At 46.5% G+C, this 23,392-nt stretch overlaps 1 protein-coding gene and 1 long non-coding RNA gene across 3 annotated transcripts in view; one reads left to right on the top strand and one right to left on the bottom strand.

The window, feature by feature from the left end:
- LOC307045909 (uncharacterized protein) overlaps window positions 1-23,392 on the top strand; it is a 600,354-nt gene that overhangs the window by 430,867 nt on the left and 146,095 nt on the right. The window lies entirely within an intron of this gene.
- Window positions 16,009-20,610, bottom strand: LOC307013281. The gene is made up of 2 exons (XR_013800920.1): window positions 19,817-20,610; window positions 16,009-19,203 (listed from the first exon to the last, which is right to left on the bottom strand). It is a non-coding gene; the product is annotated as an uncharacterized lncRNA (long non-coding RNA).

Genomic DNA, 23,392 nt, shown 5'->3' with positions numbered 1-23,392 from the left:
ATACCAATGAGACGAAAGCGGGATGAATATAACTACTCACGTCTCTCCTTGGAAAGACGTTTTTGTTTTTCCCAAAATTAGAAGTTGACAGTATTAAACTGTGTACAGCCCTGGAGGTTTAGGCGATAAGAAACACATTGGTGTGTACAAATTTAAAACATGTAAGTACTAAATGGGTGAAAATCGCTTGTATCCATAATGGGCAGCAATAATATATACCCACATGAAAGCTCATTGTTACTTTGTAATTCTACTCCACTACAATTCAGAGGTTAACCTGGTATTTTTACTCCACTACATTTATTTGAGTTACTTTGCAGATTCTGATTAATGATTTGAAATATAAACAACCCTTAAAGCAGACTTGAGTTACACCTGAGTAACATTCAGGGGGTAGGTGATTGTCAAGTGCCCACAATCAGGAAAGATATTTGATAGTTGGTGCTTGAGAAGACTAAACATTTATCTGCAGATCTCTATAAAGTATATTCATTACTCGTTATTCTCTACTAATAGTTCATTAAAAACTGTATATAATTGCTATTTTGTACATCCCTTTCAAGGTTTCCTAAGGTTTATTGACATATCATACACACAACTACAGTGTAGTTATTCAACAGTGCATTACAAGACATCTATCAATATGTGCGTATTAGGACTGTCAAGTTAACGCGTTAATAACGCGTTAACGCCACTAATTATTTTCACGCGATTAACGCATGTGTATTTCTTGTCCTCGGCCGCCCCGTAGTTTCACAGCTTATCAAGTTTAAAATACCATCTACAAGCTGATGCTGACAGCCCCGCTCCTGCCGTCCGCTTGCGGCAGACCACACTTCCACGCTCACCGGCAGGCACCGAATGGCCATCGGGAAGACCGGGAGGGTGTGTGTATGTGTGGCGCGAGCGAGCGAGAGAAAGACCTTACGTGTATTGTTGTTGTTAGCATCTGGTGCTAGCTAGCTGCGCTAACGGATATAAGTAGCTGTTTCAATTAAAACAGAAGAGCGACATTTCGCCGACAACTGCGCCGAGCATTTGACTTTATGCAGGTTGCCAGACAGTGGGACATTGTACGAAAAGTCAGCACACTCAGCACGGATAGTGCACGCAACATGATTGCAGCGTCCAGGCAGGTCCCGTTCGAGCATATGCCTTGAGTTGCACATAGCTCCAACGATCCATCACACACACACACACACACACACACACACACACACACACACACACACACACACACACACACACACACACACACACACACACACACACACACACACACACACACACACACACACACACACACACACACACACACACACACACACACACACACACACACTTTGTATTGTATTATTGAATGAGAGAGGTTCCAGGTTGAATTGTGGTGAATATTTGTAATGTTCAGAGGTTGTTGTGTTTAATATTCATGAGAATATTTGTCATTGTTCAAATGATAAACATTTGCATAAAGCATATTTGTCCACTCATATGTTGATAAGAGTATTAAAAACTAGAAAAATAGAACAGATACAAAATGTTCGATTCATTTGCGATTAATCGTGATTAACTATGGACAATGATGCGATTAATCGCGGTTAAATATTTTAATCGACTGACAGCCCTAGTGTGTATACATCCACCGTTAAACTGTCAAATTCTGCACATTTCTTATACTACCTACATAAGAGTATAATTAGTGTGTATAATATCAGTTGAAGTGCTTCAACATAGTTAACATTGCAGGAAAGCAATATATTAGACGTTAAGTACTTTGTCAGGCTTAATATTTATCTGTAGATAGATACCCCCAAAGCTTTTTTCTTATTTGAAAGAAGACCTTAACCTAAAGTATCCTTTAATGTCTTAATACAGGTTAATTAGTTTTTCTGTTTTGCACATCCTCATATTAATATCTTTGTACATCGTGCACTAAACTGTTTTATTGTAGAGATCACTTACAGTATCTTCTTGATTTTTTATATTCGATATTTCTATCATTGACCTTCTACTTTCCCCCTATGAAAGTATGTACTCTTAATATTTTTTTCATCAAATTAAATTATTCAACAAAAATAACATTATTCAACAAAAATAACATTATTCAACACAAATAATTCAATAACGTGCTTTAACCACTAGGCGGTGCACACAAGGTACACACAGCATACTAATAATAACTTTGTATTATTAGTGTAGGACATGTCACAGTCCAAACTGTGTCCCTGTTTGTTCCCCTGTGTGTGTGTGTGGAGAGGGTGTGGTGTCCCTTGCAGGCAGCAGCCTGATTGCTCTCACCTGCCCGTCCGACTCAGCTGTCCCTCATCATCTAATCGGGACACAGCTTATCTACTCCAGTCTCCCAGCAACTCACCGCCAGATTGTTTTCTACACCAGTGGTATTACATCCTCCTGGCTGCCCATTCAGTTATCCTGTCTGCGTGTAATTCCGTACTCTTTGTAACTAGTTTATCTTGTGTTTCCAGTGCAATCCCTCGGCCATCATCCACCAGAGCTTCCAGCCAACCTGCCTGCTTCTTCCTGCATCCTACCTGCCTGCCTTGTAATCAGTCCAGCCTCTCACTGCCTACCTCCACTCCGGACCTCCATAATCACCAAACCTGCCTGAGTCTCCGAAACAATAAACCATTTAAGCATCTTCAGTCATTGCCTGCGCCTGGGTCCTGTTTAAAACATAATCCTAACAGAACAATCTGGCCACCATGGACCCAGCAGGCCCGGACCCAATTCGTGAGGCTCTCTCCAACCAAGGCGTCCTCGTGGGCCGGCATGACCAGATGCTCAGAGAGGTTATGGATAACCTCGCATCACTAGCCGCCAATGTAGCACAGATGGGACATCACCTCAACCTGGTTTCAACTCATCTTGCTCCGCCTGCTCCGGAGGATCCAGCTCCCTTAGCACAGGTTCCAGCCCAGCCCGCTCTCCCTTCACGTGAGCCAAACATTCCCACTCCAGAGCGGTACGCAGGTGCCTTAGGGACATGTAAATCTTTCTTAATGCAGTGTTCTCTTGTGTTTGAGCAGCAGCCATCTACTTCTGCTAATGACAGAGCTAAGATTTGTTATATGATAGGTTTACTTACAGGTAGCGCCCTAGCCTGGGCATCAGCTGTATGGGAGAGTCAGTCCAACCTTTGTTATTCTTATCCAGAGTTTACAGAAGAAATGTAGAAAGTTTTCCAGCACCCCGTCAGCGGTAGGGACGCTACTAAACGCCTCCTCTCACTGCGACAGGGCTCCCGTAGTGTAGCCGAATACTCAGTGCAATTTAGGACCTTAGCTGCAGAGGCGGGGTGGAATGACACAGCGCTTCAAGGGGTTTTTCAAACCGGGCTAACTGATTCTGTTAAAGATGAGATAGCAGTCAGGGACGAATCAGCTAACTTGGATGAGTTGGTCTCCCTAGCCATAAGACTGGATAACCGCCTTAGGGAGCGCCGTAGGGAAAGAGCCAGTTGATCTCCTGGGTCACTCCCCTCTCGCCCTGTCTCGTCTCCTCTCGCAAGATTCAGGTTGGAGACTTCCCAAGTCCTAGTGCTCCATCTGAAATCTTTTCTCCTCTCCTGTCTTCAGAGGAACCGATGCAGCTAGGCAGAGCCCGACTCACTCCCCAAGAACGTCTCCGGAGAATAAGAGAAGGACTTTGTGTCTACTGTGCTCACTCCGGTCATCTCGTGGATACATGCCCCCAGCGCCCAAAAGAGGGTGCTCGCCAGTAAAGGTGGGGATATTGGTGAGCAAGGCTGTTTCTTCCTCAACCCCCCAGACCCGCAAGCCTCTTGAAGCCACACTGCTGTTAAATCAACAGTCTCTCTCTCTGCCTGCCGTAGTGGACTCTGGGGCTGATGAGAGTTTTTTGGATGCCCAACTGGTTGCCTCAGCCGGCATCTCAACTCAACCTTTGACAGCTCCTCTCAATGCTCGAGGTCTGAATGGGAAGCTCCTGGCACGCGTTACCCATGTCACCGAACCCCTACATCTCGTCCTGTTCGGTAATCACCATGAAATGATTCAGTTCCACGTCATGTCCTCCCCTCACACACCCCTAGTTCTGGGCCAGCCATGGTTAAGACTGCACAACCCCCACATGGACTGGTCGGAGAATCAAGTAAGGAGTTGGAGTTTCTTTTGTCACTCTTCATGCCTGCGGTCTGCAATTCCCCCAGCAGAGGTCGGTATTCCTCCAGTTCAGCAGGAGCCACTCAACTTGTCCGCTGTCCCTCCGGTTTATCATCGCCTGGGAGAGGTTTTCAGCAAGCAGCGAGCTCTTTTTCTGCCCCCTCATCGCCCTTACGACTGTACAATAGATCTTCTTCCTGGGGCATCTCTCCCATCCAGTCGCCTGTTTAACTTGTCCCGAACTGAGCGTGAGGCCATGGAGACATACATCAAAGGCTCACTGGCTGCTGGCATCATAAGACCCTCTTCTTCTCCCGTCGGAGCAGGCTTCTTCTTTGTATCCAAGAAGGACCGCTCCCTACGCCCCTGCATTGACTACCGGGGCCTTAACAACATCACCATCAAGAACAAGTATCCACTGCCCCTCATCAATTCAGCCTTCGAACCCCTACAGAAGGCCACCATTTTCTCGAAACTCGACCTCAGGAATGCTTACCACCTGGTCCGCATACGTCAAGGAGACGAGTGGAAGACGGCGTTCAACACCCCACTAGGCCATTTCGAGTATCTAGTGATGCCCTTTGGACTCACCAATGCCCCAGCTGTCTTCCAGGCTCTTGTGAACGATGTCCTCCGTGACTTCCTGAACCGTTCAGTATTTGTGTATCTTGATGATATCTTGATATTCTCACAGACCATGGAGGAACACACCCAACATGTGCAGCAGGTTCTACAAAGGCTCCTCGAGAACAAGCTGTTTGTCAAAGTAGAGAAATGCAAATTTCACGTGGATTCAGTGGATTTCCTGGGCTACATCATTGAGCAAGGTCAGCTGAGAACAGACCCAGAGAAGGTACAAGCAGTGGCACAATGGCCCAAGCCTTCCACCAGGAAGCAGCTACAACGTTTCTTGGGCTTTGCAAATTTCTATCGCCGGTTCATCAGAGACTACAGTCGTGTTGCCGGTCCTCTCAACATACTCACCTCCCCAGCAATCCCCTTCTCGTGGACTACTCAGGCTGAGGCTGCCTTCTCTGAGCTGAAGAGACGTTTCACCTCGGCTCCTATTCTTATGAACCCTGACTCATCTCTTCAGTTTATTGTTGAGGTTGATGCATCCAACACCGGTGTGGGGGCGGTTCTATCACAACGCTCAGTCTCCGACCTAAAGCTTCACCCTTGTGCTTTTTTTCCCCGACGACTGACAACCCCTGAGCGCAACTATGATGTTGGCAACAGGGAGCTGCTTGCTGTTAAGCTTGCGCTGGAAGAATGGAGGCACTTGCTGGAAGGCTCTGAACATCCATTCATTGTGTGGACAGACCACAGGAACCTGGTCTACATACAAACTGCCAAACGACTAAACTCCCGTCAGGCACGCTGGGCATTGTTTTTTGGAGGTTCAACTTCACCCTTTACCTACCGACCTGGTTCTAGGAACCTTAAACCTGGCGCATTCCGGCAGTTTGCAGTGGATCAGGATCCCATAGCTCCTGACACCATAATCCCCGCTACCAGAGTGGTGGGCGCTGTAACATGGGAGATTGAGAACTCAGTGAGGAAGGCACAGAGAGACCATCCAGATCCAGGAAATGGTCCAGATAACCGTTTGTTTGTACCTGACTCTGTCCGCTCACAGGTTCTCCTATGGACCCATGCTTCCCGCTTTGCCTGCCACCCGGGTGTGAGTCGGACCCTATCTCTCCTGAGACGACACTTCTGGTGGCCTTCTATGGAAGCGGACTCTCGAGCCTTTGTGCTGGCCTGCACTATTTGCGCCCGTAGCAAGTCTTCACACCAGGCTCCTATCGGTCTACTCCAGCCTCTCCCAGTCCCTAGTCATCCCTGGAGTCACATCGGCCTAGATTTTGTTACCGGCCTCCCGGTTTCACAGGGTAAATCAACCATTCTCACTATTGTCGATCGCTTTTCCAAAGCGGTTCATTTTGTGCCTCTTCCTAAACTCCCCACAGCCTCTGGAACTGCTGACCTCCTGGTCAATCATGTGGTCCGGCTCCATGGCATTCCAACAGACATTGTTTCCGACAGAGGGCCACAGTTCATATCTCAGGTATGGAAAGCATTCTGTCGAGCACTGGGAGCATCTGTCAGTCTCTCCTCAGGCTATCATCCTCAGACTAACGGGCAGGCCGAAAGAGCCAATCAGGACCTTGGAGCTGCACTTCACTGTGTCACCTCCCGGAATCCCACCTCATGGAGCTTACATCTGCCCTGGATTGAATACGCTCATAACTCACTGTCTAGTGCTGCTAACGGTATGTCCCCATTTGAATGTTCTCATGGATATCAACCCCCTTTGTTCCCAGCCCAAGAGGATGAGATCGCAGTTCCCTCTGTCCAAGCCCATCTCCGTCGTTGGCGTAGGATTTGGAAGGATGCCCGCTCCGCCTTCTCCGCTCCGATGAACGCAATCGGCATATTGCAAACCGCTACCGGACCGCAGCTCCCCAGTTCCAACCAGGTCAGAAAGTTTGGCTTTCTTCAAAGAATATTTCTTTACAAGCTGAGTCTAAGAAGTTGAAACCATGCTTCATTGGCCCCTATGTGATCGAGCGCATAATCAATCCATCTGCTGTTAGACTCAAGCTGCCTCCCTCCATGAGAATTCACCCAACCTTTCATGTGTCCCAGTTGAAACCAGTGTTGTCCAGCCCTTTGTGCCCTCCAGCCATCTCCCCTCCACCCACCCTTGTCATTGATGACCACCCGGCCTACACGGTCCGATGGCTGTTGGACATTCGCCGCCGGGGCCGTGGGTCCCAGTATCTGGTTGATTGGGAGGGTTATGGTCCTGAGGAGAGGAGCAGGGTGTCCCGCAAGCTCATTCTATGTCCCTCTCTCATTCGGGACTTTCGCAGGGACCACCCAGATAAGCCTGGTGGTTCACCTGGAGGCTCCCGTTGAGGGGGGGGGTACTGTCACAGTCCAAACTGTGTCCCTGTTTGTTCCCCTGTGTGTGTGTGTGTGTGTGTGTGTGGAGAGGGTGTGGTGTCCCTTGCAGGCAGCAGCCTGATTGCTCTCACCTGGCCGTCCGACTCAGCTGTCCCTCATCATCTAATCAGGACACAGCTTATCTACTCCAGTCTCCCAGCAACTCACCGCCAGATTGTTTTCTACACCAGTGGTATTACATCCTCCTGGCTGCCCATTCAGTTATCCTGTCTGCGTGTAATTCCGTACTCTTTGTAACTAGTTTATCTTGTGTTTCCAGTGCAATCCCTCGGCCATCATCCACCAGAGCTTCCAGCCAACCTGCCTGCTTCTTCCTGCATCCTACCTGCCTGCCTTGTAATCAGTCCAGCCTCTCACTGCCTACCTCCACTCCGGACCTCCATAATCACCACACCTGCCTGAGTCTCCGAAACAATAAACCATTTAAACATCTTCAGTCATTGCCTGCGCCTGGGTCCTGTTTAAAACATAATCCTAACAGGACACTTCTGTATGTATAACATCTGAAGATGTGTAGTTTACTAGTTTTATTCATGTTTTTACATAATTTTACAGGATATTGCTATACTGTTTCTCATGTTTTACTTCTACACATTAATATCTGATTTGTAAAACATCACAGACAGAAAGGTATATACGTCATTTAATGGTAAGCTATTGAAATTGTGATTCCATAGATGTGTCTCCCATCACCCAAATCCCCTGACTATTCTCTCAACTCAGTATTGACATTTTTATATTCAAAGAAAATCAGTAATATCTTTTTTATCAGCTGTGCACCGTTATGGTGTAAATATAACCTATCTACCAATTGGATCAAATATAAAAGTCAGCCGAATTACTATTGACACTGCAAGGAGACGTATTTTGTGAAAAGAAATTGAAGATGTTGTTTAATTGTTGATATATTTATGATCCACGTCACATATTCAGTTTTTGGTGGCAGTTCTTCCAGTTTGTCCAGAAGTCTTCTCATCAGGGCTCTATAAATAAAGAACTACGGCAGATGTGTAATATTTAATGCAGCCGAACCGTGTATTACAATGCCGTTATGTGATGACTTCCAAAGAGAAAAGCAAGAACACTCGGAATAAAGTATTTTATTTTTTTTAAATGTTTTGGGATATCATATCGCATTAACATCATATCCCAACATGCATTGCGTCTAAAACATCCAATCAACGAACTTCAAGCTGAGGATCTTGGGTAATCTGTTCAGTGGGTTTGTGGTGTGTATCGCTCAAAATGTTCCTTATTGGCCTACGTCTGTTTCCGGTGACTTTCTTTACGGCTAAAAAGCCCAAGATTATAGGATTAATCAAATAAATAAAAACAAGGATAATTGTGTGTTATTGTTGAGTAAATAACAGTGTGTTATTTAGAAAAGAATAACAATTTAGAAGGAAAAAAAGATTTAAAAAAATTAAGATTTCAGTATTTTGAGGCTCTAAGCCCCATTAGAGCAAAAAAAGGAAAAAAAGGAAAAAAAGTCCGACATTAAACGATTTAAAATAAAAACAAATAAATAATAAAAAACACTGGCATGTAATTTACATTAGAATAAATAGAATGGTTTTGAATAATAGATGAGAGTAAAATCTACGTCACTTTACAGTCCCGCCCACTTTTGGGGAAACCAACACTGTCATTTGAACGGCGATCAAGCCTGAAGCCACAGAGATCTTCTGTTACTGTCCTTTGTTCTTAGAGGAAGTACAGAAACACGTAACTCTGGATTTGTTTTAATGTTTGAGGTGCAATAAACGACAGCAGCTTTTTTGGCATGTTAAAACTATTATTTTCTGCCTCGCTCATGAGAGTAACAGCTGGAGAAATTACAGCCTCGCCTACTGATTTCAAATGTGTCCTCTAAAATGATATTTATAAATGACTATTATCATTATTATAAGCAAGACAATAAATGGCAAAGATATGTAGAAAATAAACGTATTTAAGATACGTTCATTACAAACGTAACGTGGGAGAAAATATGTTTCTAGATATGTAGAAAATAAACGTATTTGAGATACGTTCATAACAAACGTAACGTGGGAGAAAATAAGTTTCTTGCTAAACGTAATTGAGAATGCAGTTTAGTTCTGTGGGAACGTAATTTTTAGGAGGTAGGGTTGTTATAGGACGTATTAAGCGCTTGTCACGGTTTGTGAAACAAGCAGGACCCAAATGCAAATTTAAACTGAAACTTGCTTTATTTCAAGGCTATGATATATATATATATATATACACAATGAAAAACAGAACACTCAGAACTAGTCAGGGAACAAGACGAACCGACCAAGACAGACAGACAACCCAGAACTTAAATACACACCAGACTCAATCACACAATAAGACACAGGTGAGGAGGGAGGAGAAAACACAGGGGCCCAGGTGAACATAATCAGACAATTTGACACACCAGGGAAACTAATGACAAGAGGAAAAACACAGGGGAAAGGACCAAACAATAACCCAAAGGAAAACATGACATGGAAAATAGCAAAAACACCCAAACCTACAAAACTATAAACGTGACATAAAATGAGAATCGTGACATAACCCCCCCCCCCTCAAGGGACGGATTCCAGATGTCCCAAAAAAACAAAAATCCAGCAGGGTGGGTGGAGGGGGTCTGGAGGACGGGTCTCGGGCGGACGGCCTGGGGGCAAGGCAGAGTTCAAAAAAGAGGAATTCGGGCGGACGGCCCGGGGGCAAGGGAGAGTTCAAAAAGGGGAATTCGGGCGGACGGCCCGGGGGCAAGGCAGAGTTCAAAAAGGGGAATTCGGGCAGACGGCCCGGGGGCAAGGCACAGTCCATGGAGGGAATCTCGGGCGGACGGCCCGGGGGCAAGGCAGAGTCCGAGGAGGGGTGAAGACCAGACAGCTCCGGAGGCCGGTCAGGAGCCGGTGTCGGCAAGATCCCCCATGGAAGAGGACACAGGACCGGCAGGACCCCCGGCAGGAGAGCAGTCGGCGGGACCTCCAACGGCACAGGACATGGGGTTGGCAGGACCCCCGGCAGAAGAGCAGTCTGCGGGACCTCCAACGGCTCAGGACATGGGGTTGGCAGGACCCCCAGCAGAAGAGTAGTCTGCGGGACCTCCAACAGGACCAGAGATGGAGTTGGCAGGACCCCCGGCAGAAGAGTAGTCTGCGGGACCTCCAACGGCACAGGACATGGGGTTGGCAGGACCCCCGGCAGAAGAGCAGTCTGTGGGACCTCCAACGGCTCAGGACATGGGGTTGGCAGGACCCCCGGCAGAAGAGCAGTCTGCGGGACCTCCAACGGCTCAGGACATGGGGTTGGCAGGGCCCCCGGCAGAAGAGTAGTCTGCGGGACCTCCAACGGCACAGGACATGGGGTTGGCAGGACCCTCGGCAGAAGAGCAGTCTGCGGGACCTCCAACTTGACAAGACATGGAGTTGGCAGGACCCCCGGCAGAAGAGTAGTCTGCGGGACCTCCAACGGCACAGGACATGGGGTTGGAAGGACCCTCGGCAGAAGAGCAGTCTGCGGGACCTCCAACGTGACAAGACATGGAGTTGGCAGGACCCCCGGCAGAAGAGTAGTCTGCGGGACCTCCAACAGCACAGGACATGGTGTTGGCAGGACCCCCGGCAGAAGAGTAGTCTGCGGGACCTCCAACGTGACAAGACATGGAGTTGGCGTCGGACGGACAGCCATCAGGACACGGGGAGCTGGCGTCGGACGGACAGCCAACCGGAGACGAGGTGCTGGAGTCGGCCGGTATGCTGACAGGACACGGGGAGCTGGCGTCGGACGGACAGCCATCAGGACACGGGGAGCTGGCGTCGGACGGACAGCCAACCGGAGACGAGATGCTGGAGTCGGCCGGTACGCCGACAGGACTCGAGGAGCTGGCGTCGGCCGATGAGTCAGCAGGTGACGAGGAGCCGGAGTCGGGACCATGGTTACTGAAGCCAGCACTGAAGCCGGGACCATGGCTGTAAGGTCCGGTTCTAGAGCCGGAAACATGGCTGTAAAGTCCGGTTCTGGGGCCGGAAACATGGCTGTAAGGTCCGGTTCTGGAGCCGGAAACATGGCTGTAAGGTCCCGTTCTGGAGCCGGAAACATGGCTGTAAGGTACGTTTCTGGGGCCGGAACCATGGCTCTTGGGGCTTGAGCTGCTAGCTTGGCCTTGCGAGTCCTCCTCTTAGCAGCCGCCTGAATACTCCGTGGACCTCCATAAGCCAGACGAGTTCCAGAATATGACTCCTGGACAGGAGCAGGAACTGGGGCAGAAGCATGGGTTGACTGCAGACGGAACCCACCGAGGCGTATGGTGCCAGGTTGGGAATTGGGAGGCCGGGAGCTAGCATGCCTGGGGCTAGCAGGCCGGGAATCACACACAGGGAGGATCTTTGAAATCCAGCCAGGTAAGAACTTCACCATACCTGGTTTCTCTCTAGCCGTCTGGCGCGCCTCCGACAATACAGCCTCCCGCTGCTGAACTCCGGGTGCTCTCTTCCATCGATCCGAGCAGTTAGCCAAAAAAAAGGAAACATTTAATAATTCCGACTCGAACGGATCTGCTGGGCCCATTTCTTGGTCGGTTCGTACTGTCACGGTTTGTGAAACAAGCAGGACCCAAATGCAGATTTAAACTGAAACTTCCTTTATTTCAAGGCTATGATATATATATATATATATATATATATATATATATACAATGACAAACAGAACACTCAACGCAGAACTAGTCAGGGAACAAGACGAACCGACCAAGACAGACAGACAACCCAGAACTTAAATACACACCAGACTCAATCACACAATAAGACACAGGTGAGGAGGGAGGAGAAAACACAGGGGCCCAGGTGAACATAATCAGACAATTAGACACACCAGGGAAACTAATGACAAGAGGAAAAACACAGGGGAAAGGACCAGACAATAACCCAAAGGAAGACATGACATGGAAAACAGCAAAAACACCCAAACCTACAAAACTATAAACGTGACATAACATGAGAATCGTGACAGCGCTTGAATAAACTACATATTTGGTCGTAATAAGGGCCTGAACAATCGGCCCATTTGGTCGCATGAGTTGGAGGACTTGTTGATACTTTGTTTATTAAATCTTTAATATGAAAACTTCTTAAAGAGGTGGATGACAATATACTTAATGAACAATATTTTGACATTCATTGAAAAAAATATTCTTCTATCTTTTTTTTATTTGGAAAAAAGTCACATGCGCCTTTTTGGAACTAAGATTTTATCTCATATAAACTGAGAAAAAGGGCAAATCTGATCAAAATACGAAAAAGGCTTTACATTCATGAGTTAAAAAGTAATAGTAATTCATTGTTATAATAACAAGGTCATATAAAAATATCCTTATATTATTTTAGTTCATTGAATGTAATTATAAAAAAAAATACATTAATAACCATTTTGCCAAATAGTTAATTGCTTAGCCATTTCCCCAAATAACCAATTGAAAATAGGCTGCAGAATCCATTGTGATCATATAACATATCAATATCACATTAGTTCACTGAATAACAATACATTACATTAAACCTGGCCGAATAACTGTTTGGCAAATCAAAAAAGACTTTAGAACATTGGGAATGTCAAATACAGTATGGCAATATAATTATATACGACAACAGCATAGTTCATGCAGATCATGTACGTTTCAGATTGATTTGAAGAAACATACTAGCCTACTCTGCCTGAATGACTTGCAAAGACTGGTAGAAGTCCACATAGGAGTGAGGGATACTCCCATTTGTGCACAGTCTGATTAAGTCTTTATTTTTCACAGCAGTGATCCCAGGTGGACCTGTGTTGCATGAGCACCTCTGGTCTCCTGCTTTCCAACTTGCAGCTTGGTCGGAGAGCTCATATTTGAACTGAATCCTTTTCGGATCCTCTTTTGTGTAGCACAGCCATTTCATTTTCTGCCAACAAACTGTTTGTCCCTCTTTGTCTTTGGTTCTGTTTCGGACCGTGTGTTGTAGGGCTGTGCAATTAATCGTATTTGTATCTCGATTACGAGTTTGGCTTGCAACAACTAAGAAAACAGCGTAATCGAAATAAAACGATTATTTAGCTGGGTGCGCTTTCGCCCCTCCCTAAAAGCCCCCTCGGCCAGGTTGTGAGTGACAATAGTTGTGTGGGTTCAGCGCGAGCGAGGATGGCAGAACAAGAGCAACTCGTGACCAAGAAAGGTACGAATTCTGCTGTTTGGAAATACTTTGGGTTTCAGGAGTCCGATGTGGAACAAAAAATAGTACAGTGCAGCAGGGGCGGACTGGCCATCTGTGTGTTCTGGAAAATCACAGACGGCCGGCTCTGCCCGCTTTTTTTAAACGTCATAATTTCAGTTGCGCTGACAGGCGACAGAGGTCCACAGTTTCGCTGCAGCGAGGCCCCCCCCCCGCCCCCCTATTGACAGTTCACGAGCGTGCCACCTCGACTTCATCTGCCACATCACAGTCATCAATTAAGGACGCGCTTTACAGTACAACGGCCTACTCAAGCAGCTCGCAAGGACACAAAGATATAACACATGCCATCACATTCTACATAGCTAAAGACATGTGCCCAGTTAGCACGGTTAGCAGCCAGGGGTTTAACCAACTGGCTAACACTATGGACAAGCGTTACGCGATACCATCTCGGCATCATTTCACCAGATCTGCACTGCCTGCCCTATATGACAAATGCCGTGGAGAAGTTAAAAAAGATGTGACTTGAGCTGAATACTTTGCAGTTGAGTTATACTTAAAGTTCAGGGTAATCCCTTTTTTTTTTAAGTTCAATAAATGGATATATCTTGATATCAATATTGACCAAAAATAATCGTGATTATGATTTTTGCCATAATCAAGCAGCCCTAGTGTGTTGTGAGAAGGACTTGAAATCCAGAAAGTCACTGCCAAAGTTCAATCCCCTTCTATGGCCTGTTGCTCCTTGCCATCCTCACAAGAGAGTAGTACCCCTCCGTACTGCACACAGGCCCTTTTTTTTTCTGGCGGTCTCAATGGCTGCATGGACACTGTCACATTCCATCTTGCTGTGTCCAGACTCCATGAATGGAGATGGGCAAGGTGTTGACTGCATGGAGACACATGGCACTAAAACCAGCATTCCTGTTCTGCCCACCACATGTGTCAGAGTACAGCACCACATGCTCAGTACCTGAAAGAGTTGACAGATACTGGAAAATGCATGGGCTGATCTCTGATGAGTTGAATTCTCTGTTGAAGATGGATCTGTAGAAACTAAGTTTCCTTTGTCACCCAGCATTGACTTTGAATCCCTGATTATTTCATTCTCTTCATCAAGCTCTTCTGCATCTTGAAATAAGCTTGCTAAAACTTCAACAGTGAAAAGCTTTCTTCTTATGGTTGACCTAGCTTGCTTACATGTGGTGTCAGCCATTTTGACTCAAGTGCTATCCAAAGGCTTTACCCATAATACCTTTCTCAGGGCCAAAAGGGCGTAAGTGCACTTACGTCCTTTTGGCCCCAAATACGTAGTTCAGTGTATTCTGTGTTATGTCTTTTGGTTTTTGATGAATATTCTCTGGATTGGTTTAGAATTCACATGCACCCTTTTGTCAGTAGAAAGAGCTCATTGAGAGCTTTCATTTGATAACTCATTTTTGACCAAAATGTCACTTGCGCCCCTCTGGTTCTGACACCTCAACATACATTATCTCTGAACTCATAATGTGTATACATGTAGATTAATCTTTCTCACCACAGACCAGTCAACACAACCTGAGGGTTGCTCCTGCAGACCTCCTGCAGACCTCCCCACGCCGCTGGACCGGGATCTGCTTTGAGAGGACAATGCTTTCACTAATGGCGCATTTCCACTACAGCATGCCGAGCCGTGTGGTGCCCGTTTTTGGTTGCGTTTCCACTTGGCGTAGTACCGGCTAGCGGGTACTATTTCACAGTTTTTCTGGCCACATAAAATCGAGGTTCTTTTCGGGCCAACAACCAGGCTGAGTCGGGCTGAGTATCCTAAACTAGAGAGAGAATCGCTGGCAAGGGGGCTACAACTACAACAAGAACATATTTGACCATGATTTAATTGTAATACACGTTTCGAAATGATGCCGAAGTAACAACATGCTGACACCGGTTAGTAAAAACCATGAATTAATGCTTTGACAAGTCTGCAGACAGACGGCAGCTGAAAAACCTTTTAAAATGCTTGTTGTCTAAATGGAGATCGGCTAAGCTAACATAGTATATGCTCCGACCGTCCACACTCAGAACAACGGCCTACAGACATAAATAAAGCAGCGACTGTATTCTCCATGACACAGGCAGTCTGTGGTTTGTACTTGTTTAACTTTTGTCTAGTTTCTGAACAGATATGAGGAGCTGTGAGCTCTGAGTGCTAACAGCTAACGGCTGATGTTGTTTTTCTAGGGTTCGCATTGAAGATGACGTCACGGCTCCGCCTACACTGCGTTACTATAGATACTGCCCCAGTTCCTAAACTGTAATGGAAATGCGCCATAAAGTGAGCCAGTCCTAACAAGGCCTAACGAGGCCTAGCCATACCGAGCGAGGCCGTGTAGTGGAAATGCGCCATAACTGGCCACCTATCAGCCTGTGTCTGAAACCCTCTGGCCATGACATCTGAAAAGCTTTTTTAGGCATTGATTTTGTTCCACACTCATGAACGTACCACTCTGGGCAAAATAGCCCCTGTTATATTGATCATATTTATGAAAAAATTAATTAATTCACAATGATACCGACAAATCTCTGGACTAAAATGTTTCAAATTTCTCTGGGAAAAAAAGAGCATAGCAAATCTTTAAACGATTGTCCATTGACCATTGTTACAACCCGGCTCCTGGGCTGTAACAAAAAGCAGGGAGGCGAGACGAGGGTTGTAAATAAAGAAGACGTTTATTTTAAATGCCACACAATGATCCAGCAGCACCAGCAACAGATCCCCGAAGCTGGCCCGGCGTGAGTGCCCAGAGGAGTGAGACAGACGTAACCGGCTGGGCTCCTCTTGAAGGCTTCCAGCCAGGTGTAGCTCATCAAGCTTCATGCAGCTCGTCCACAGGTGTAATTCATCAACAGCTGCAGCTGGAACCTGCAATCAAACACACACACACATCCAGACGGCACCCCACGCGGTGTGGAGGGGTCGTTACACTCCCCCCCGATAAGAAAAGGAGTTCCCCTAAGAACACAGTTAATTACCAAAACAGTTAGGAGCTCCTCTCCGATATTCCGGCATGGACAGAAAACCACTCTGACCAGCCGGCAACAAACCCAAGACCGGATCACGGCACCAACGCCCAGGTCGCTGCCGGACTGGCCCACCCGTCTGACACGCGTGACATGACCCAACATGCCGAGACACATCTCTCCTCAAACCAGGCCAAAAGAAATACCTCAACAGGTAACCACATGTTTTACGGACACCCAGATGTCTTGACTGCCCATGCACTTTTCTGAAGACGTCCTCACGAAACCTGACAGGAACCACAATCTGACACACTGGCCCACCAATGACCACCACTTTCTGACCAGCAATCCCCCTTGCAGCTGACAACCACTGGTGACACCATTTCCATCCTCGGTGGAGCGAACCGCCTCAAATAACGGACTGAGGGAGACATCCGCTTTCTGCTCTATCACCAACTCACTGCGGGATACCGACAACAAGTCAGGAATAATCACAGAATCTCTCGCACTGACCTCTTCACCCTGCTCAGATTCCTCCTGTGCACGGCTCACAGCCCGTGTCACAGAACAAGCCACAAACACTGCAGGAGAGCACTTGACCTTCTCCTCTGCCTTACCAATCACAGTATGTGACGATGACTGCATGGTAGGCGGTGGACCCTCAGCCCACACACGGCTGCCAGCCAGGGCGTTACCCAGGATCACGTCCACCCCACCAATCGGCATTACAGGGCGGACCCCCATGGCGACCTCACTCTGCACCAGACCTGAGTTAAGCACAACAGAATGCAGAGGAACAGGCACAACATTCATTCCCATACCTTGCATCCGGACAAAATTCCCAGTTCCAGATTTGTCCGAAAACGGTAACACAGTGCAGTGTCACAAAATCTTTACCGGCACGCTTATATCACTTCCCATCAACGACACGTATCCGTTTGACAGAAACGCAGAGAAATCCGGTTCCTTCAACCCGCTAACCTGCTGATAGGGAGAGATGACAGGTAAGGGTACCACAGACACAGCACAAGCAGCAGTGTTAACCTGGCCTACATGGTTCCCCCTGCTAGCCTTAGCTTTGGGACAGTCACCCTTCCAGTGCCCTCTCTCCCTGCAGAAATGACAGATTTCCGAATCACCCTGTGGCTGACCTCGCATCTCACGCTCACCCCAGTGCGGATTAGCTTTCTCTTCCCATCTCCCTTCTGCGAGATACATACCAGCTTCATCCTGGACCCTGAAGTCGCGACCGCCCCTGTGCGTTAGCACATAATCATCTGCCAGAGCAGCAGCCTCTGCAGCAGTTTTCACCTTACGCTCGCTGATATAAACCGCAATGTGGCTGGGCACAGAATTTTTAAATTCACATAATGCGACATACGTATCCACTTTCAACGAGTTACACCACCTACCGAAAGAGGTAACCAGATCCCTGGCAAACTCCACATGTGTCTGCCTGCCAGACATCTGCCATGACCGAAACCTCCGCCGATAGGCCTCCGGGACCAACTCGTACGCCTTCAACACAGCAGTTTTAACCATCACATACACTTTGCTGTCCGCCACCGTTAAAGCAGAATACGCTTCCTGGACCCTACCTGTTAGCACACATTGCAGTAATAAGGTGCTATTAGCCTCTGACCACTCTCTGCTCTCAGCCACCCGCTCAAATAAGGAGAAAAATGTATCTGGATCCCGCTCATTGAATTAAGGCACAACCCGCAGATTACCGGCAACGTCAAAATGAGCAGCTCCAGCAGGGAAATTAGAGGCCTGACTTGCACCACCAACAGGAAAACCCAACCTCCGCTCCTCTAACTCAAGCCTCTTAATTTCCAGCTGCAACACCAACAGTCTCTCTCTCTGCTCAAAAGTTAGGTCCGTATCACGGCAGCCAGACACATGTTGACACTGTCTCTGCCAGGATCTACAGTATCTTTCCCCCCTTTGAAAACACCTTGCTCGAACAGATTTTCTCTAACAATCCCTCTTATGTTTTCCTTCATCCTTTTATCCCCAACATCTAAACGAAAATGTTCAGCAACACTGACCAGCTGCTCACGTGAGAAACCCTGCAGTAGCTCCTCTGTAGACGCCCTCACAAACTCCTCCACACTGTCCATCATAGCACACTGTATGCACGTTAAAGCTACTACACAGCCTTCACGCTACCTCAGCCTGTCCCTCTAACTGCCTCACAGTACCTGGCTAAACTCCCCGCTAGTCTTTAGGTGCTAGTTATGGCGGGTACTTACGCACTAAATACCGTAAGCTCGGCGAAGCGACCAGAAAACCGGCAACTCCACCTGCAGCCTCGGCATGCTCCCGAGCTAATAGCTCTAACCACTTTCACACCGCACTAACAGCCCCCCCCTACGACCTCCAAGGGAGACCGTACTATACCTAACAGGGACAGATACCACGGTAACTAATACTGATACTGTGATCGTACTCGCTGCCACACAATCCCTGTGCATTAAAACTGCAAAACACTCACCCCCGTAACGCTACTCCCAAACAATCAGCAGCACTCAGTGACAACAGCAGCTGCGCAAAATCCGTCCCCACAACGGACATCCAGTTTGCACGTTTCCCAGGTCCAAAGCAACGAGCCCCCATCTGTTACAACCCGGCTTCTGGGCTGTAACATAAAGCAGGGAGGCGAGACGAGGGTTGTAAATAAAGAAAACGTTTATTTTAAATGCCACACAATGATCCAGCAGCACCAGCAACAGATCCCCGAAGCTGGCCCGGCGTGAGTGCCCAGAGGAGTGAGACAGACGTAACGGGCTGGGCTCCTCTTGAAGGCTTCCGGCCAGGTGTAGCTCATCAAGCTTCATGCAGCTCGTCCACAGGTGTAACTCATCAACAGCTGCAGCTGGAACCTGCAATCAAACACACACACACACACACACACACACACATCCAGACGGCACCCCACGCGGTGTGGAGGGGTCGTCACACCATTCATTTTTGGGAAATAAGTTTTATTTTTGAAATTTGAAAAAGAGATCACACATCTTACACACATCTTTCCTAATATTCTATTCTGCTACTGATGTAACGAGCAGCCTCGTCCCTGAAGGGGCTTTTGATGTCATCTGTATGTGGTGTGTGCATGTAAATGTGTGTATCAGAGTTATGATCATCTCGCTTCACACTTGTGTATGTGAAGTTTAGGACCCATGGATTATTCTAATCAGTGGTTCTGTAGAGAACCCTGATTAGCGCACAAAATAGCTGCCTGTTCATGCCATTGCGTTATCGCTAATTTAAACGAGGATGTGTGTGTTTGTGTGTATGTGTTGCACGTTTATCGTTAAGGTACAGGTGCCTGGAGCTGCCAAAAAGGTATGTTGTCATAGTCATAGTAACACGCTGTGTTGTGATGTGCTGTGAATTTGTATTTAGTGTTTTTTTTCTTTTACTTTTAGATTCCATTCTTTTCTCAGCTTGTCCAACTTGAAGGAGACCCAGACTCAAGTTAGGTTGACTTACCACATGAAGACTTTTGGTGGTTCAATTTCACGTACTGTATAGTTTTTCACCTTTACCTCTCTCTGTTTGACCTTTTTGCACCTGCGCCATTGCTGCATCCGTGCAAGATGATTGTGAATGGTTTAAGGCAGTGACCACCAACTGGCGGCCCGCGGGCCACATCCGGCCCGCCAGACAATCTCATCCGGCCCGCACGACGGGGGTGACTGCGTTCGCCCCCAACCCATTTTATTTTTTACAACGTGTCATGAGTAAGGTGCATTACCGGAGTCCAACAGAGAGGCAGCAGCTGCGGGACAGTAGACTGCGTACTGCGAAACCTTCCCTGCCTTGAAGAAGAAGTGATCCTTCGTTGTGAAGAGTCTGCTTTATGCACTCCGCAGCAAAGCAGTAGCCCCGCTGCGACAGAGTCCAACAGAGAGGCAGGAGCTGCGGGACAGTAGCCTAGAAGCAGGGTTTGGTTTTAACGGAATACATGTAACGCCGTTACGTAATCAGAATACAAAAATCAAGTAGGCTAACTAAATTCAGCTGGCGTTACATTTGAAAAACGAGTAATCTGATTACAGTTACTTTCGTAAAACTGAGGTGAATACATTTTGGAATACTTATTGGAATTTTTGGTGGAAAAGTTTCCTCACAAAATGTAATATTCATTACCGGCAGAACTGTGTGCACACTGCACAGCGCTGCAGCATGTCTGAGCGAGAGAGAGATGCAGCGTGTCTGTGAGGCCCCGCCCCCGCACGCAGATGAGAGAGAGAGAGAGAGAGAGAGAGAGAGAGAGAGAGAGAGAGAGAAGAGAGAGAGAGAGAGAGAGAGAGAGAGAGAGAGAGAGAGAGAGAGAGAGAGAGAGAGAGAGAGAGAGAGAGAGAGAGAGAGAGAGAGAGAGAGAGAGAGAGAGATCTCTTTTAAAATATATTGAAAGTTAGAAACGGAGATGGTTGGATAAAATGTGCAAGATAACGTTTGCATTTATTTATTGTCGAAATGATGACATTTCATAACGGGATCAAATCAAAGCCTGCTGCTGCTGAATGCATGGGGCAAGTGACTGGAAAAAGTTTTAAAAGTTATTACATTGTTTCAGATAATAAATAATAATGATAATTCATTCTATTTAGGGGTGCCTTTCAAAGCACCCAAGGACACCTTACAATTCATAACATATTCCAAGGTACAAAGAATGTAGTCCGGGTGATGTTTTTTTATGTGGGCTGCAGATGAGAGGGAGTTGTCCAGAATGACACCAAGATGCTGTGTTTGAGTTCTTGATAAGCCATTAAAACAGGAAAACAAGTGTCTCCTGTTCACCAAAACATACCCATCTGTTATGGAAAAAGAAAGTATTCCAAAAGTATTCCAAACTGTATTCTGATTACTTTCAGAGCATGTATTCAGTAACTGATTACATTTACAAAGTAACTCTCCAGTCCCAACCCTGCCTTGAAGTGATCCTTTGTTAGCGTGAAGAGCCTGCTAAGCTTTATGCGGTCCGCAGTACCTGAGCGTGCTCCACTAGCACCCCCCGGTCAACAACTTCAAAATTCTGGGCTATATAAAAATCGCTGGCCCGCGGTAGTGTCTATTGGATACATTTTGGCCCTTGGACAAATGTAGTTGGTGATCCCTGATTTAAGGGAACGAGTCAACCCTTATAGAAGAATGATGACAGCTACAGCCAGCCCTCCTCCAGAGGCATGGAGATCTGCCTATGCTGGACCACAAGAACCAAGCGGACCTTTGGGTCATATATCCAGGATTTAAGAAAGGCCACGTCCCCCAAATCCAACGTCCTGCCAAAAGAACACAGTGTCTATAGGTAGACAAAGTAAGGGTAACAGTTGGGATGACAACATGCAGTGGCGGCCGGCCCATAGGGGCGCTAGGGGCGCCGCCCCACCTCTTCCCACATGAAAAATCAAAATCAAAAAAATATTTTAAAAAAAACATTTTATTTTTATTATTTTTATTTTTAATGAACAAGGTAAATGTTATATAATTGGTATCAGTAAAATGTATAATCTACAATAAAATATCGTTTAAAATGGTGTTACGAAAGTTACTGATAAGTCACATGTTTCCAGCCTGGCCTTGCCATGTACCATTACCCTCTCTCTCTCTCGTCGTCTGGGCGCTAGTGATGGGAATTCCGGCTCTTCTTGGTGAGCCGGATCATTTGGCTCGGCTCACCAAGAAGAGCCGGCTCTTTTCGGCTCCCAAACGGCTCTTCAGTTTACCACATAGTATACCTTTTATAAATAAATCAAATGTAGTCCTGTTTTGACTAATGATTTATATGTACACATCATCACTCAAATTATTCAATACATCCTTTGTACTGAAGTATTCAAAAGTAAAAATTACATGTTTAATATAAATTATTTGCTGTGGCCAAATGTTTTCATTGCATTTACAGACCCTTGTAACTCTCTGATACCACCCCATGAATGCACTGACTTGATTGTAGAACCACGCTACAAAAAAACAGATAGCAACACCTATAAAAACTATTTTAAAAAAGGGGCTACTGTATCGACATTTTAAAATTATATTTAAAGAAAAGGCCGATTCTGTGAGGTGCAGCTGACCACGCCCCCCTGCAGGAGAGAGGAGCGTGCTCTGAGATCAGCTGTTGGGCTCTCAGAAGAGGGGGAGAAAAAGAGATCTCCCTCCTCCGTGTTTTATTCTTATAGAAGTAAGAAGAGAAGTTGGGCAGAAACCCTCGTTTTTACGCAGCGGTCCAGACATAGACATCAAACGGCGACACATATTCAGTTGATATTTACTTTGTCATTAGGGCAGGGATATCTAGATACTTTCCAAGGTTTGACATAATGAATTGTGCTACTTTTAAAGCAAGCAACGATGTTTTCAAATCTGTAATCAAAAAGCTCCTCAAAAACGCTATCGAAGCAGTTCCTGCCGTTGTCCTGACTATTTTTCTTTAGCGGATACATGTCAATTTAAATAAATACATACAACTACTTTTTAAATCAATAAAATCATTTTCTAAATCCATAAAAGCATTTCAATTAATACTGGGAGTCATGTCGTTACTTTGTTGAGAATGTGGCCATGTAATAAGCGGGATAATGTGCACATTGCACATTGCATAATGTGCCTTCATGCCGATCTAGATCCCTCCGCAAAAAAAAGAAAGAAGAACCGGCTCATTCGCGGGCGCGAACCGGCTCCCGTCGTTCACTTAAAAGAGCCGGCTCTTTGAGCCGGCTCGTTCGCGACCGACACATCACTACTGGGCGCTAAGAAAGGAGCCCTCAACCAGTGCAGCAGCAGCCACTAGCAGCTGACTGTTGCTATCTTTAAACTATGCCGCCAAAACATAATTTCCGCCAATCAGCGTCGTCAAATCTGATGGTCACAGGGCGCCTACGTCAGCACCCGGTGCAGTCTGTGAGTTGTTTGGACTCGTATCCAAGGAGACAAAACAGGAAGCTATCAATCACTCTGGAAGCTTTCATTAGCAGCTAATGAAAACTCAGTTTTTGACATAAAAATGGAATTATGGATTATCAATACTTTTTCAAAGTGACAGACACATTGGATTAACCT

Source organism: Notothenia rossii, assembly GCF_949606895.1.
Source record: "Notothenia rossii genome assembly, chromosome: 7".
In the NCBI taxonomy this organism is placed as follows: Eukaryota; Metazoa; Chordata; class Actinopteri; order Perciformes; family Nototheniidae; genus Notothenia; species Notothenia rossii.
The sequence above is the reverse complement of the archived record's forward strand: the minus strand, read 5'-3'. Positions and strand labels throughout refer to the sequence as shown.